The sequence below is a fragment of the Muntiacus reevesi genome, chromosome X (genome assembly GCF_963930625.1).
Source record: "Muntiacus reevesi chromosome X, mMunRee1.1, whole genome shotgun sequence".
In the NCBI taxonomy this organism is placed as follows: Eukaryota; Metazoa; Chordata; class Mammalia; order Artiodactyla; family Cervidae; genus Muntiacus; species Muntiacus reevesi.
This window is the reverse complement of record NC_089271.1, coordinates 48,491,978-48,504,709: the sequence shown is the minus strand read 5'-3', so window position 1 is coordinate 48,504,709 and position 12,732 is coordinate 48,491,978.

Genomic DNA, 12,732 nt, shown 5'->3' with positions numbered 1-12,732 from the left:
CATGTAAAATAAAGAAATTATAATATTTTTTTCACACCGTATGCAAAAAAAAACTCAAAATGGATTAAAGACCAAAATGCAAGGCTGGATACCAAATACAGTTCTTCATTAGTCTCATATTTTGAAAAAAAAAAACCTGACTCTTTATTTTAAGATCAATTTCAGACCAAAACAGTCAGATATAGTTTCATAATTTTAGTAAGACATTACCATTATGCAATGTATTCACCATTAATCATTGTTATATTCAGTTTAATCAGTAAGTAAACAATAAAACACTTCTTAGTTTCAATTTTGAATATACTACTCATCAATAGTTACAACCCACATAAAAACTCTTTGAGAGTGTCCATATGTTTGAAGAACACCAAAAGATTTGGAGACCAAAACTGTATTACTGTTTTAGGACAAGACTGTCTTTTTTTGAAAAATAAAAATATGCACATAGTTGTCCCTTTATTTCTATAAAATATTTATTTTTATAAAAATATTTCACCTAATGTTCAAACTACTACACAATTGTATTCATTTCACATGCTAGCAAGGTAATGTTCAAAATCCTTCAAGTTAGACTTCAACAGTGCAAGAATTGAGAAATTCCAGATGTACAAGCTGGATTAAGAAAAGGCAGAGGAATTGCCTCTAGCAGATAAATTGCCAACATTTGTTGGATCATCAAAAAAGCAAGGAAATTCCATAATAATATCTACTTCTACTTCATTGACTATGCTAAAGCCTTTGACTGTGTAGATCACAACAAACTGTGGAATATTCTTCAAGGGATGGGAATACCACACCACCTTACCTGCCTCCTGAGAAATCTGTATGCAGGTCAAGAAGCAACAGTTAGAACCTTACATGGAACAATGAATGGGTTCAAAATTGGGACAGGACTACATCGAGGCTGTATATTGCCATTCTGCTTATTTAACTTATATGCAGAGTACAGTATGTGAAATGCTGGGTTGGATGAAACTCAGGCTGGAATCAAGGTTGTCGGGAGAAATATCAATAACTTCAAACATGCAGATGACATCACCCTAATGGCAGAAAGTGAAGAGGAACTAAAGAGCCTGTTGATGAAAGTGAAAGAGAAGAGTGAAAAAGTTGGCTTGAAGATCAACGTTGAAAAACTAAGATAATGGCATCCAGTCTCATCACTTCATGGCAAGTATGGGGAAACAATGGGAAGAATGAGAGACTTTATTTTCTTGGGCTCCAAAATCACTGCAGGTGGTGACTGCAGCCATGAAATTAAAAGATGCTTGTTCCTTGGAAGAAAAGCTATGACCAACCTAGACAGCATATTAAAAAGCAGAAACATTACTTTGCCAACAAAGGTTCGTCTACTCAAAGCTATAGTTTTTCCAGTAGTCATGTATGGATGTTAGAGTTGGCTCATAAAGAAGGCTGAGTGCCAAAGAATTGATGCTTTAGAACTGTGGCATTGGAGAAGACTCTTGAGAGTCCCTTGAACTGCAAGGAGATCAAACCAGTCAATCCTAAAGGAAATTAATCCTGAATATTCGCTGGAAGGACCAATGCTGTGGTTGAAGCTCTAAATCTTTGGCCTCCTGATACGAACAGCTGACTGATTAGAAAAGACCTTGATGCTGGGAAAGATTGAAGGCAGCAGGAGAAGTGTACAAAAGAGGACAAAATAGTTGGATGGAATCACTGATTCGGTGAACATGAGTTTGATCAAGCTCTAGGAGATGGTGATAGGGACAGGACAGGGAAGGCTGGCATGCTGCAGTCCATGGGGTTGCAAAGAGTTTGACATCCCTAAGCAACTGAACAACAACAACAAATCAACGGATATTTAAGATGCTTCCATTTTTATATTTCTTCAAGATTCTGCTTTTAATTTGGGGGGTAAGCACCCAGAAGTGGAATTGCTAAATCATATGATAATTCTTTTTTTTTAAATTGGAGTATAATTGCTTTACAATGTTGTGTTGGTTTCTGTTGTACAACAACGTGAATCAGCTATATGTATTCATATATCTCCTCACACTTGGACCTCCCTCACACACGCTCAACCCAACCATCTAGGCCATCACAGAGCACCAAGATGAGCTCCTTGTGCTATACAGCAGGTTCCCAGTAGCTACCTATTTTACACATGGTAGTGTATATATGTCAGTTCTAATCTCTAAATTCGTCCCACCCTCCCTTCCCCTCTGTCTGCATGTCTGTTCTCTATGTTTTTATTCCTACCCTGCAAATAAGTTCATCTGTAACATTCTTTTTAGATTCCATATGTATCTGTTAATAAATGAAATTTATTTTCCTCTTTCTGACTTACTTCACTCTGTACGATAGACTCAAGGTCCATCCTCATCTCTATAAATAACCTAATTTTGTTCCTTTTATGGCTAAGTAATATTCAATTGTATATATGTACCACATCTTCTTTACCCATACATTTAAGTTACTTCCATGTCCTGGCTGTGGTTCTGGAGAAGACTCTTGAGAGTCCCTTGGACATCTAGTCAAACCAGATCAAACCAGTCAAACCAAATCAAGCCGCTCAATCCTAAAGGAAATCAATCCTGAATATTCATTGGAAGGCCTGATGCTGAAGCTGAAGCTCCAATACTTTGGCCATCTGATGTGAAGAGCTGAGTCACTGGAAAAGACCCCAATTCTGGGAAAGATTGAGGGCGAAAGGAGAAGAGGGTGACAGAGGATGAGATGGTTGAATGGCATCATTGACTCAATAGATGAATCTGAGCAAACTCTGGGAGACAGTGAAGGACAGAGAAGTCTGACATGCTGCAGTCCATGGGGTCACAGAGAGTAGGACATGACTGAGCAACTGAACAATAAAACAGCCTGCCTATTGTAAATAGTGCTGCAGTGAACATTGGGGTACATGTGTCTTTTGTAATTATGGTTATTTTTTTTCAAGATATATACCCAGTAGTGGGATTGCTGGGTTGTATAGTAGTTCTATTTTTAGTTTTTAAAGGAATCTCCATAATGTTCACCATAGTGGCTATATCAATTGACATTCCCACCAATAGTTCAAAAAGGTTCTCTTTTCTCCACACCCTCTCCAGCATTTTGTAGAGGATTTTCTAGATTTTTTTCTAGATTTTTTGTTGATGGCCATTCTGATTGGTGTTAAGTGATACCTCATTGTAGTTTGTGGTTTACATTTCTCTAATAATTAGTGATGTTGAGCATCTTTTAATGTGTTCTTTGGCCATCTGTATGTCTTCTTTGGAGAAATATGTGTTTAGGTCTTCTGCTCACTTTTTGACTTGAGTGTTTGTTTTTCTGGTATTGAGTGGCATGAGCTGCTTGTATATTTTGGGGATTAATCCTTTGTCTATTGCTCATTTGCTGTAATTTCCTTCCATTCTGAGAGTTGTCTTTTCACCTAGTTTACAGTTTGTTTTTGTTTTTTGCTGTGCAAAAGCTTTTAAGTTTAATTAGGTCTCATTTGTTTATTTTTCATTACTCTAGGAGGTTATTAAAAAAAGACATTGCTGCTTTTTATATCAAAGAACTTACTTCCTATGTTTTCCTCTGGGAGTTTTGTAGTATCTGGCCTTACATTTAGGTCTTTAGTCCATTTTGAGTTTATTTTTGTGTATGGTGTTAAGGGATATTTTAATTCTATTCTTTTATTTGTAGCTGTCCAGTTTTCCAGGTACAGTTTATTGAAGATACTGTCTTTCCTCCACTGTATAGTCTTGTATCCTTTGTGATAAATCAGTTGACCATATTGGGGTCATTTTTTTACCAAATGGGGTCATTTCTAGGCTTTCTACTCTATTCCTTTGATCAATATTTATATCTTTATGCTAGTACCCTATTGTTTTGTTGACTGTTGCTTTGTATTATAGCCTGAAGTCAGGGAGCCTGATTCCTCCAGATCCATTTTTCTTTCCCAAGATTGCTTTGGTAATTCAGGATCTTTGGTGTCACCATACAAGTTTTAGCAATTATTTTTTTGTTTTACTTCTATGAAAAGTACCATTGGTAATTTGATAGGGATTGGATTGAATCTATAGATTGCTTTGGGTACTATAGTCATTTGCACAATATTGACTCTTCTAATCCAAGAACAAGATATATCTCTCTATCTGTTTGTATCATCTTTGATTTCTTTCATCAGTATTTTTTAGTTTTCTGACTACAGGTATTTTGCCTCATTAGATAGGGTTATACCTAGGTATTTTATTCTTTTTGCTGTGATGCTAATGAAATTGTTTGCTTAATTTCTTTTTCTTATTTTTTTGTTGTTAGTGTATACAAATGCAAATGATTTCTGTGAATTAATTTTTGTATCCTGAAACTTTTCTAAATTCATTGATAAGCCCTAGTAGTTTTCTGTAGGTCTTCTTAGGAATTTCTATGTATAGTATAATGTGATCTGCAAACTGTGACAGTTTACTTTTTCTTTTCCATTTTGGATTCCTATTTCTTTTTCTTCTCTGATTTTTGTGCCTAGTACTTCTAAAACTATGTCAAATAATAGTGTTGAGAGTGGACAATCTTGTCTTATTCCTCATCTTAGAGAAATTGCCTTTAGTCTTTTTTCTGTTATCTGTGATATTTTTATATACAGCTTTTATTATGTTGATATTATTTTCTTCTCTTTACAGCTTGAGTAGACTGCTTTCATTATGAAAGTGTGTTAAATTTTGTTAAATAGTTTTTCTACATCTATTAAGATGACTTTTTTCCCTCTCATTTTATTAATGTGGTGTATTTTATTGATCGACTTTCATGTGTTGAAACATTATTGCACTCCAGGAATAAATTACATTTGGTCATAACATATACTCCATTTTGATGTGCTGTTGAATTGTCTTTGCTAGTATTTTGTTGAGGATTTTTTAATCAATTTTCACCAGAGATATTGGTTGGTGGTTTACTCTTCTTGTAATGTTTTTGTCTGGCTTAGAATCAGGGTAATTCTGCCCTCAAAGAATGAATTTGGATTTTCAACTTTTTGAAAACACAATGACACCTTTTTTTTAGAGACGTTAGGAGAACTGATGCTAATTATTTTTTAAATATGTGGTAGAATTTACTAGTAAAGTCATGTGGTACTTCATTTTTTTTTTTAGAGAGGAGATTTTAATTAGTGATTCAATTTCTTTACTAGTAATTGGTCTGTTCAAATTTTTCTATTTCTTCATGACTCAGTATTGGTAGGTTGTTGTTTTGAGAAATTTGTCTATTTTATCCACATTAATTATTTTGTTTGCATACAATTATTCATAGTACTCATAATACATAATATTTTTCTGATAAAATTGGTTGTAATGTTTCCTCTTTTCTTTATGATTTCAGTTATTTAAGTCTTGTCTCTTTGTTAATCAGTGCAACTAAAGATTTATCAGTTTTATTGATCTTTTTTAAGAGTCAGCTCTTACTTTTATTAATTTTCTCTATTGTTTTGTATTACCTATTTATTTATCTCTGCTCTAATCTTTATTATTTCCTTCCTTCTGCTATTTTGGGTTCAGGTTTTTCTTCTCTTTCTGGTTTCATGAGGTGTAAAATTAGACTACTAATTTGAGATCTTTATTTTTTTGACATTTACAGTTATAAACTTTCCTCTTAGCACATTTTAGCTGCATTCTACAACTTTTGTTATATGTTGGTTTTGTTTTTATTTTTCTTAGGATATTTTCTAATTTCTTTGTGATTTCTTCTTTGGCCCATAGGTTATTGAAATTTATGTTAATGTATTTGTATATTTTCTAGTGTTCTTTTGCTATTGATTTCTATTTTCATTGGAATATATTACTTTTATGATTTTAATCCTTTAAAATGTATTACACTTTTTGTGTAGATCATTATAATGGTCTGTTCTGGAGAATTTTTCATATGTACCTGAGTAAAATGTGCACTTTGTTCTTTTAGGGTGCACTTTATCACCCTAAAATATATATATATACATATAAAGGCACACTTTATATGTGTCTACTCTGTCCAAATGGCTTATTATAGTGTTGTTTCAGGTTGTAATTTTTCGTTGATTTTCTTTCTTGTTCTTCTATACAATAATGAATGTGTAGTATGAAATCTCCTACTATCATTTCAGCTGTCTTTTCCCCCTTAAATCTATCAAACTTTACCTTATATCATAAGGGCTCTGAAGCTGGTGCATATATATTTATAATTTTTACATATTTGCTATAGTCTAAATGTTTTCCTTATTACAAATTCATATGTTGAAATACTGACTTCCAAAGATGATGGTATTAGGACCTTTAGGAGACGCTCAAGTCATGAAGGAGAACCCATAGTAAAAGGGATTATATTTTCGTAAAAGAGACCCCACAGAACTCCCTGCTGCTGCTAAGTCACTTCAGTCGTGTCTGACTCTTAGTGATCTCATGGACTGCAGCCTACCAGGCTCCTCAGTCCATGGGATTTTCCAGGCAAGAGTACTCGAGTGGGATGCCATTGCCTTCTCCACAGAACTCCCTAGCGCATTTCAAATCCTTTTCTGTCCAACACAGATTTGTGAAGAGAGACTTCTGTGACTGGGGGGAGAGAGAGGAAAGGGAAGAGGCAAGCAAGAATAACAATGGACATTGAAAGGACATGTTTCTTTCTGTCTGCTTAGGAATTTTAGCAGGAGGTTTGCCCATGAGCCTCTAGGAGTACCCTCATTTGAGGATCCCCTGCAAGACTGTGAGATGTGCTGTGCTGTGCTTAATTGCTCAGTCGTGTCTAACTCTTTGTGGGCACTCACACATCACCAAATGCTAAGCCCACACCTTTACCCAGTCTGTCACCAGGTTTTTCTGTGCCGATTTTTTCCTTATTTTTTTCAAAAATTTATTTTTAACTGTAGGAAAATTGCTCTACAATATTGTGTTATCTTCTGTCATACAACATTGTGGATCAGCCGCAAGTACACATATGTCTTCTCCTTCCTGAGCCTCTACCCCACCCCTCACCCCACCCCTCTAGGTTGTCATGCTCTATGCCAACTTTTTAATGTACTTTCCTGAGTATAGCCCCATAACAAGCTCAATTCAGTTCAGTCACTCAGTCATGTTGACTATTTGCAACCCCATGGACTGCAGCACGCCAGGCTTCCCTGTCCATCACCAACTCTCAGAGCTTCCTCAAGTTTATGTCCATGGAGTCATTGATGCCATCCAACCATCTCATCCTCTGTCATTCCCTTCTCTTCCTGCCTTCAATTTTTCCCAGCATCAGGGTCTTTTCCAATGAGTCGGTTCTTCGCATCAGGTATTGGAGCTTCAGCCTCAGCATCAGTCCTTCCAACAAACATTCAGGATTGATTTCCTTTAGGACTGATTGGTTTGATCTCCTTGCAGTCCAAGGGACTCTCAAGAGTCTTCTCCAACACCACAGTTCAAAAGCATCAATTCTTCAGCACTCAGCTTTCTTCATAGTCCTACTGTCACATCCATACATGACTACTGGAAAAACCATAGTTTTGACAAATGGTCTTTTGTTGGCAAAGTAATGTCTCTGCTTTTTAATATGCTGTCTAGGTTGGTCATAGCTTTTCTTTTCTTTTTCTTTTTAAATTTAATTTTATTTATTTTTTTTCAGTGGGTTTTGTCATACATTGATATGAATCAGCCATAGAGTTACACGTATTCCCCATCCCGATCCCCCCTCCCACCTCCCTCTCCACCCGATTCCCCTGGGTTTTCCCAGTGCACCAGGCCCAAGCACTTGACTCAAGCATCCCATCTGGGCTGGTGATCTGTTTCACCATATATAATACACATGCTGTTCTTTCGAAATATCCCACACTCACCTTCTCCCACAGAGTCCAAAAGTGTGTTCTATACATCTGTGTCTCTTTTTCTGTTTTGCATATAGGGTTATCGTTACCATCTTTCTAAATTCCATATATATGTGTTAGTATACTGTAATGTTCTTTATCTTTCTGACTTACTTCACTCTGTATAATGGGCTCCAGATTCATCCATCTCATTAGAACTGATTCAAATGAATTCTAGCTTTTCTTCCAAGGAGCAAGCATCTTTTAATTTCATGGCTGCAGTCACCATCTGTAGTGATTTTGGAGCCCCCCAAAATAAAGTCTGTCACTGTTTCCATTGTTTCCTCATCTATTTGCCATGAAGTGATGGGACCATAGGCCATCATCTTAGTTTTTGGAAAAGAGAAATGAAAAACTTGAGCTATAGCTCCACCTTCTAGAAAAAAGATATGTCTCTAATTGCCATTTTGTTGAACTGTAACAGTCAAAGTATATCTAAGAAAGGTGTGAGTGAAAGTGAAAGTCCCTCAGTAGTGTCTGAGTCTTTGCAACCCCAATAACTATACAGCCCATGGAATTCTCTAGGCCAGAATACTGGAGTGGGTAGCCTTTCCCTTCTCTTGGGGATCTATCCAACCCAGAGATCGAACCCAGGTCCCCTGCATGGCAGCAGATTCCTTACCAGCTGAGCCACAAGGGAATTCCAAGAAAGTTGAGTGCTACTACAAATGTGATGGCAGAGGCACATGATCTCAAACACTATGAAAAATCACTGTAATATGGTGTCACAAAAAGAAAATAATAATTTTCTAGCAACCAAATCCAAAGATATGAAATATTGCAATCTAATTGAAAAAATTCATAAAATCTGTTGTGAAAGGATTCAGCAATCTAAACAAAAATTCAGAAAGATACTTTAAAAAACTTAGAAACAAAATTAATGAACAGAGGAAGTTCTTTATGAAAAAAGATTGAGATTGTTGAAAAGAACCAGCTAAATTGTAGAACTGTAGAACTCAATGAATGAAATAAAATATGTCTGAGAGAGCTTAGGAAATAGGGCAGATAAGATTGAAGAAAGAATTAGCAACTTGGAGGACAGGAAATTAAAAATGATTCAGATAAGGAGAGAAAACTAAGATTTTTTTTTAATGAAGAAGATTTATCAGATATGATGAGAAAAAAAAAAAAAAAACATGAATAATTGACCTAATGGAAAGAGAAGAAAAGGAGAAAGGAGCAAAGTGCATTTAAAGAAATAGCTGAAAATTTTCCAAACCTGGAGAAAGAGTTAGATATATAAAGTTGAAGATGTTAATAAAATGCCTTATTCAGTCAGTTCAGTTCAGTCGCTCAGTCGTGTCCAGCTCTTTGCGACCCCATGAACCACAGCACTCCAGGCCTCCCTGTACATCACCAACTCCTTGAGTCTACCCAAACCCATGTCCATCGAGTCGGTGATGCCATCCAGCCATCTCTTCCTCTGTCGTCCCCTTCTCCTCCTGCCCCCAATCCCTCCAAAAATCAGGGTCTTTTCCAATGAGTCAACTCTTCACATGAGGTGGCCAAAGTATTGGAGTTTCAGCTTTAGCATCAGCCCTTCAAATGAACACCCAGGACTGATCTCCTTTAGGATGGACTGGTTGGATCTCCTTGCAGTCCAAGGGACTCTCAAGAGTCTTCTCCAACACCACAGTTCAAAGACATCAATTCTTTGGCGCTCAGCTTTCTTCACAGTCCAACTCTCACATCCATACATGACTACTGGAAAAACCATAGCCTTGACTAGACAGACCTTTGTTGGCAAAATACTGTCTCTGCTTTTAAATATGCTATCCAGGTTGGTCATAACTTCCCTTCCAAGGAGCAAGCGTCTTTTAATTTCATGGCTGCAATCACCATCTGCAGTGATTTTGGAGCCCAAAAAATAAAGTGTGACACTGTTTCCCCATCTGTTTCACATGAAGTGATGGGACCAGATATCATGATCTTCGTTTTCTGAATGTTGAGCTTTAAGTCAACTTTTTCACTCTCCTCTTTCACTTTCATCAAGATGCTGTTTAGTTCTTCTTCAGTTTCTGCCATAAGGGTGGTGTCATCTGCATATCTGAGGTTATTGATATTTCTCCCGGCAATCTTGGTTCCAGCTTGTGCTTCTTCCAGCCCAGCATTTCTCATGATGTACTCTTCATCATGAGATGCATAGGTGAAATAAACAGGGTGACAATATACAGCCTTGACGTACTCCTTTTCCTATTTGGAACCACTCTGTTGTTCCATGTCCAGTTCTAACTGTTGCTTCCTGAGGTCTCTCAAGAGGCAGGTCAGGTGGCCTGGTATTCCCATCTCTTTCAGAATTTTCCACAGTTTATTGTGATCCACACAGTCAAAGGCTTTGGCATAGTCAATAAAGCAGAAATAGATGTTTTTCTGGAACTCTCTTGCTTTTTCAATGATCCAGCGGATGTTGGCAATTTGATCTCTGGTTCCTCTGCCTTTTCATTACCACAATGCAAAAAAGACTTTCTCCAGATTGCTTACATCATCAGGAGTTGTTCCTTTCCCCTCCCCTTTTATTTGCAACTAATTGGACATTTATAATCAAATAAAGACATGTCTGCTCTACAAAGTAGAACACAAGAGGGATCCATTCCTCCTTGCATCCAAATATGAATTAATTGGACCTTGGAAGAGGCTGTGGAGCCAGTGGAGTTGCAGCAGCAGCATCACTAGTGTGGCAGTAATCATTCTAGTAGAAGAGGTGGAAAGTGAAACAGCTCAGTGAAAGTCTGCCTGGCCACAGGTATTTAAACTGGAGGGTCCTGTTGTTATTCAGTAAAACCTGGATTTCTTGGGAGAGACCTCCTTGACTCTAGAGATGGGAAAAAGGGGGAAAAAGGCAAAGAAAACTAAGTTAACATATATCCTGCTGTCTACCCATGATTCCAGCAAGAAGTCTGCACACTGACCTCTGGAGCTCACCCACACGAAAATTGCCCTGCTGAGCTCTGGGCACACTCAAAGCCCAAAGATCTAAGCACACACCTCATCCACCCTGCTGCCAGTGTTTTTCTTCCCCTGCAGGCATATATGTGCACACTCAACAAATTTAGCAGCAAGCCAGCTCAGCTCCTGGAGAAGGGAATGGCAAATCACTCCAGTATTCTTGCCTGGAGAATTCAATGGACAGACCATGGAGTTGCAGAGTCAAACACAATTGAGTGATTAACACTTTCACTTTCAGCTCCAGTAAGAGAAACAAATAACTTGAGCTCTAGCAGTATCTTCTGACAGGAAAAGAAAGGCTTATAATTGCCAACTGGTTGAATCATTGGAAACAAAGTTTTTAAAAATGACTTTAGATCTCGCATATAAGTGATATCATATGATATTTGTCATTCTCTGTCTGACTTACTTCACTTAGTATGATAATCTCCAGGTCCATCCATGTTGCCACAAATGGCATTATTTCATTATTTTTAATGGCTGAATAATATTCCGTTATATATATGTTCCACATCTTTATCCATTCACCTTCAAAGGACATTTAGGTTGCTTCCATGTCTTGGCTATTGTAAACAGCACTGCAATGAACACTGAAGTAGATTCATCCTTTTGAGCCATGTTTTTCTCTGGATATATGCCAGGAGTGGAGTTGTTGAATCATATGGTAGTTCTATCTTCGTTTATTAAGGAACCTCTATACTGTTCTTCATTGTGGCTGTACCAATTTACATTCTCATCAACAGAATGTTCCTTTTCCTCCACATTCAATCCAGCACTTATTGTTTGCAGACTTTTTGATGATGACTATTGTGGCCGGTGTGAGGTGATACTGTAATTTTGATTTACACTTCTCTAATAATTACTGATGTTGAACACCTTTTCATGTACCTCCTGCCCATCTGCATGTTTTCTTTGAGGAAATGTCTATTTAGATCTTCTGCCCATTTTTTGATTGAGTTGTTTGTTCTTTTGATATTGAGCTGCAGGAACTGTTTTTAAGTTTTGGAGACTAATTCCTTGTTGGCTGCATCCTTTGCAAATATTTTCTGCCATTCTGTGGGTTGAATTTTTGCTTTTTTATACTTTCCTTTGATGTGCAAAAGCTTTGAGTTTAATTAAGTCCCATTTTGAAAAAAGAATTTCCATTACTCTAGGAGATGGCTCTAAGATATTGCTGTGATTTATGTCAAAGAGTGTTCTGCCTGTTTTCCTCTAAGAGTCTTACAGTATCTCGTCTTACACTTAGGTGTTTAATCCATTCTGAGTTTATTTTTGTGTATGTTGCTAAAGGATGTTTTAATTTCATTTTTTATATGTAGTTGTCCAGTTTTGCCAGCATCATTTATTGAACACACTGTCTTTCCTCCTTTGTGTAGTCTTGCTCCTTTGTTGTACATTAATTGATCATAGGTGAGTGGGTTCATTTCTAGGTTTTTGATCCTATTCCACTGAGCTATACATATGTTTTTGTGCCAGTACCATAATATTTTGACTGACTGTAGCTTTGTAGTATAATCTGAAGTCAGGGAGTCTGATTCTTCCAGCCCTGTTTTTCTTTCTCAAGATTGCTTTGGCTATTCAGGGTCCTTTATATATCCATACAAATTGTAAGATTTCTTTTGTTCTAGTTCTGTGAAAAATGCCATTGGTAATTTGATGGCATTTATAGCAGGCACATTGAATCTGCAGATTGCCTTGGCCAAAATGGTCATTTTAGTGATATTGATTCTTTTTATACAAGAAAATGGTATATCTTTCCAGCTGTTTGTGTCATCTTCAATCTCTTTCATTGGTGTCTATAGATTTTGTAATACAGATCTTTTGTCTCCTTAGGTAGCTTTACTCCTAGGTTTTTTGTTTTTGTTTTTTTGGCTTTGACACGTGGCTTGTGAGATCTTAGTTCCCCCACTAGGGATCAAACCCAGTGAAAGCACAGAATCCTAACCACTGTACTGCCAAGAAGTTCTGTATTCTTTTTGATACAA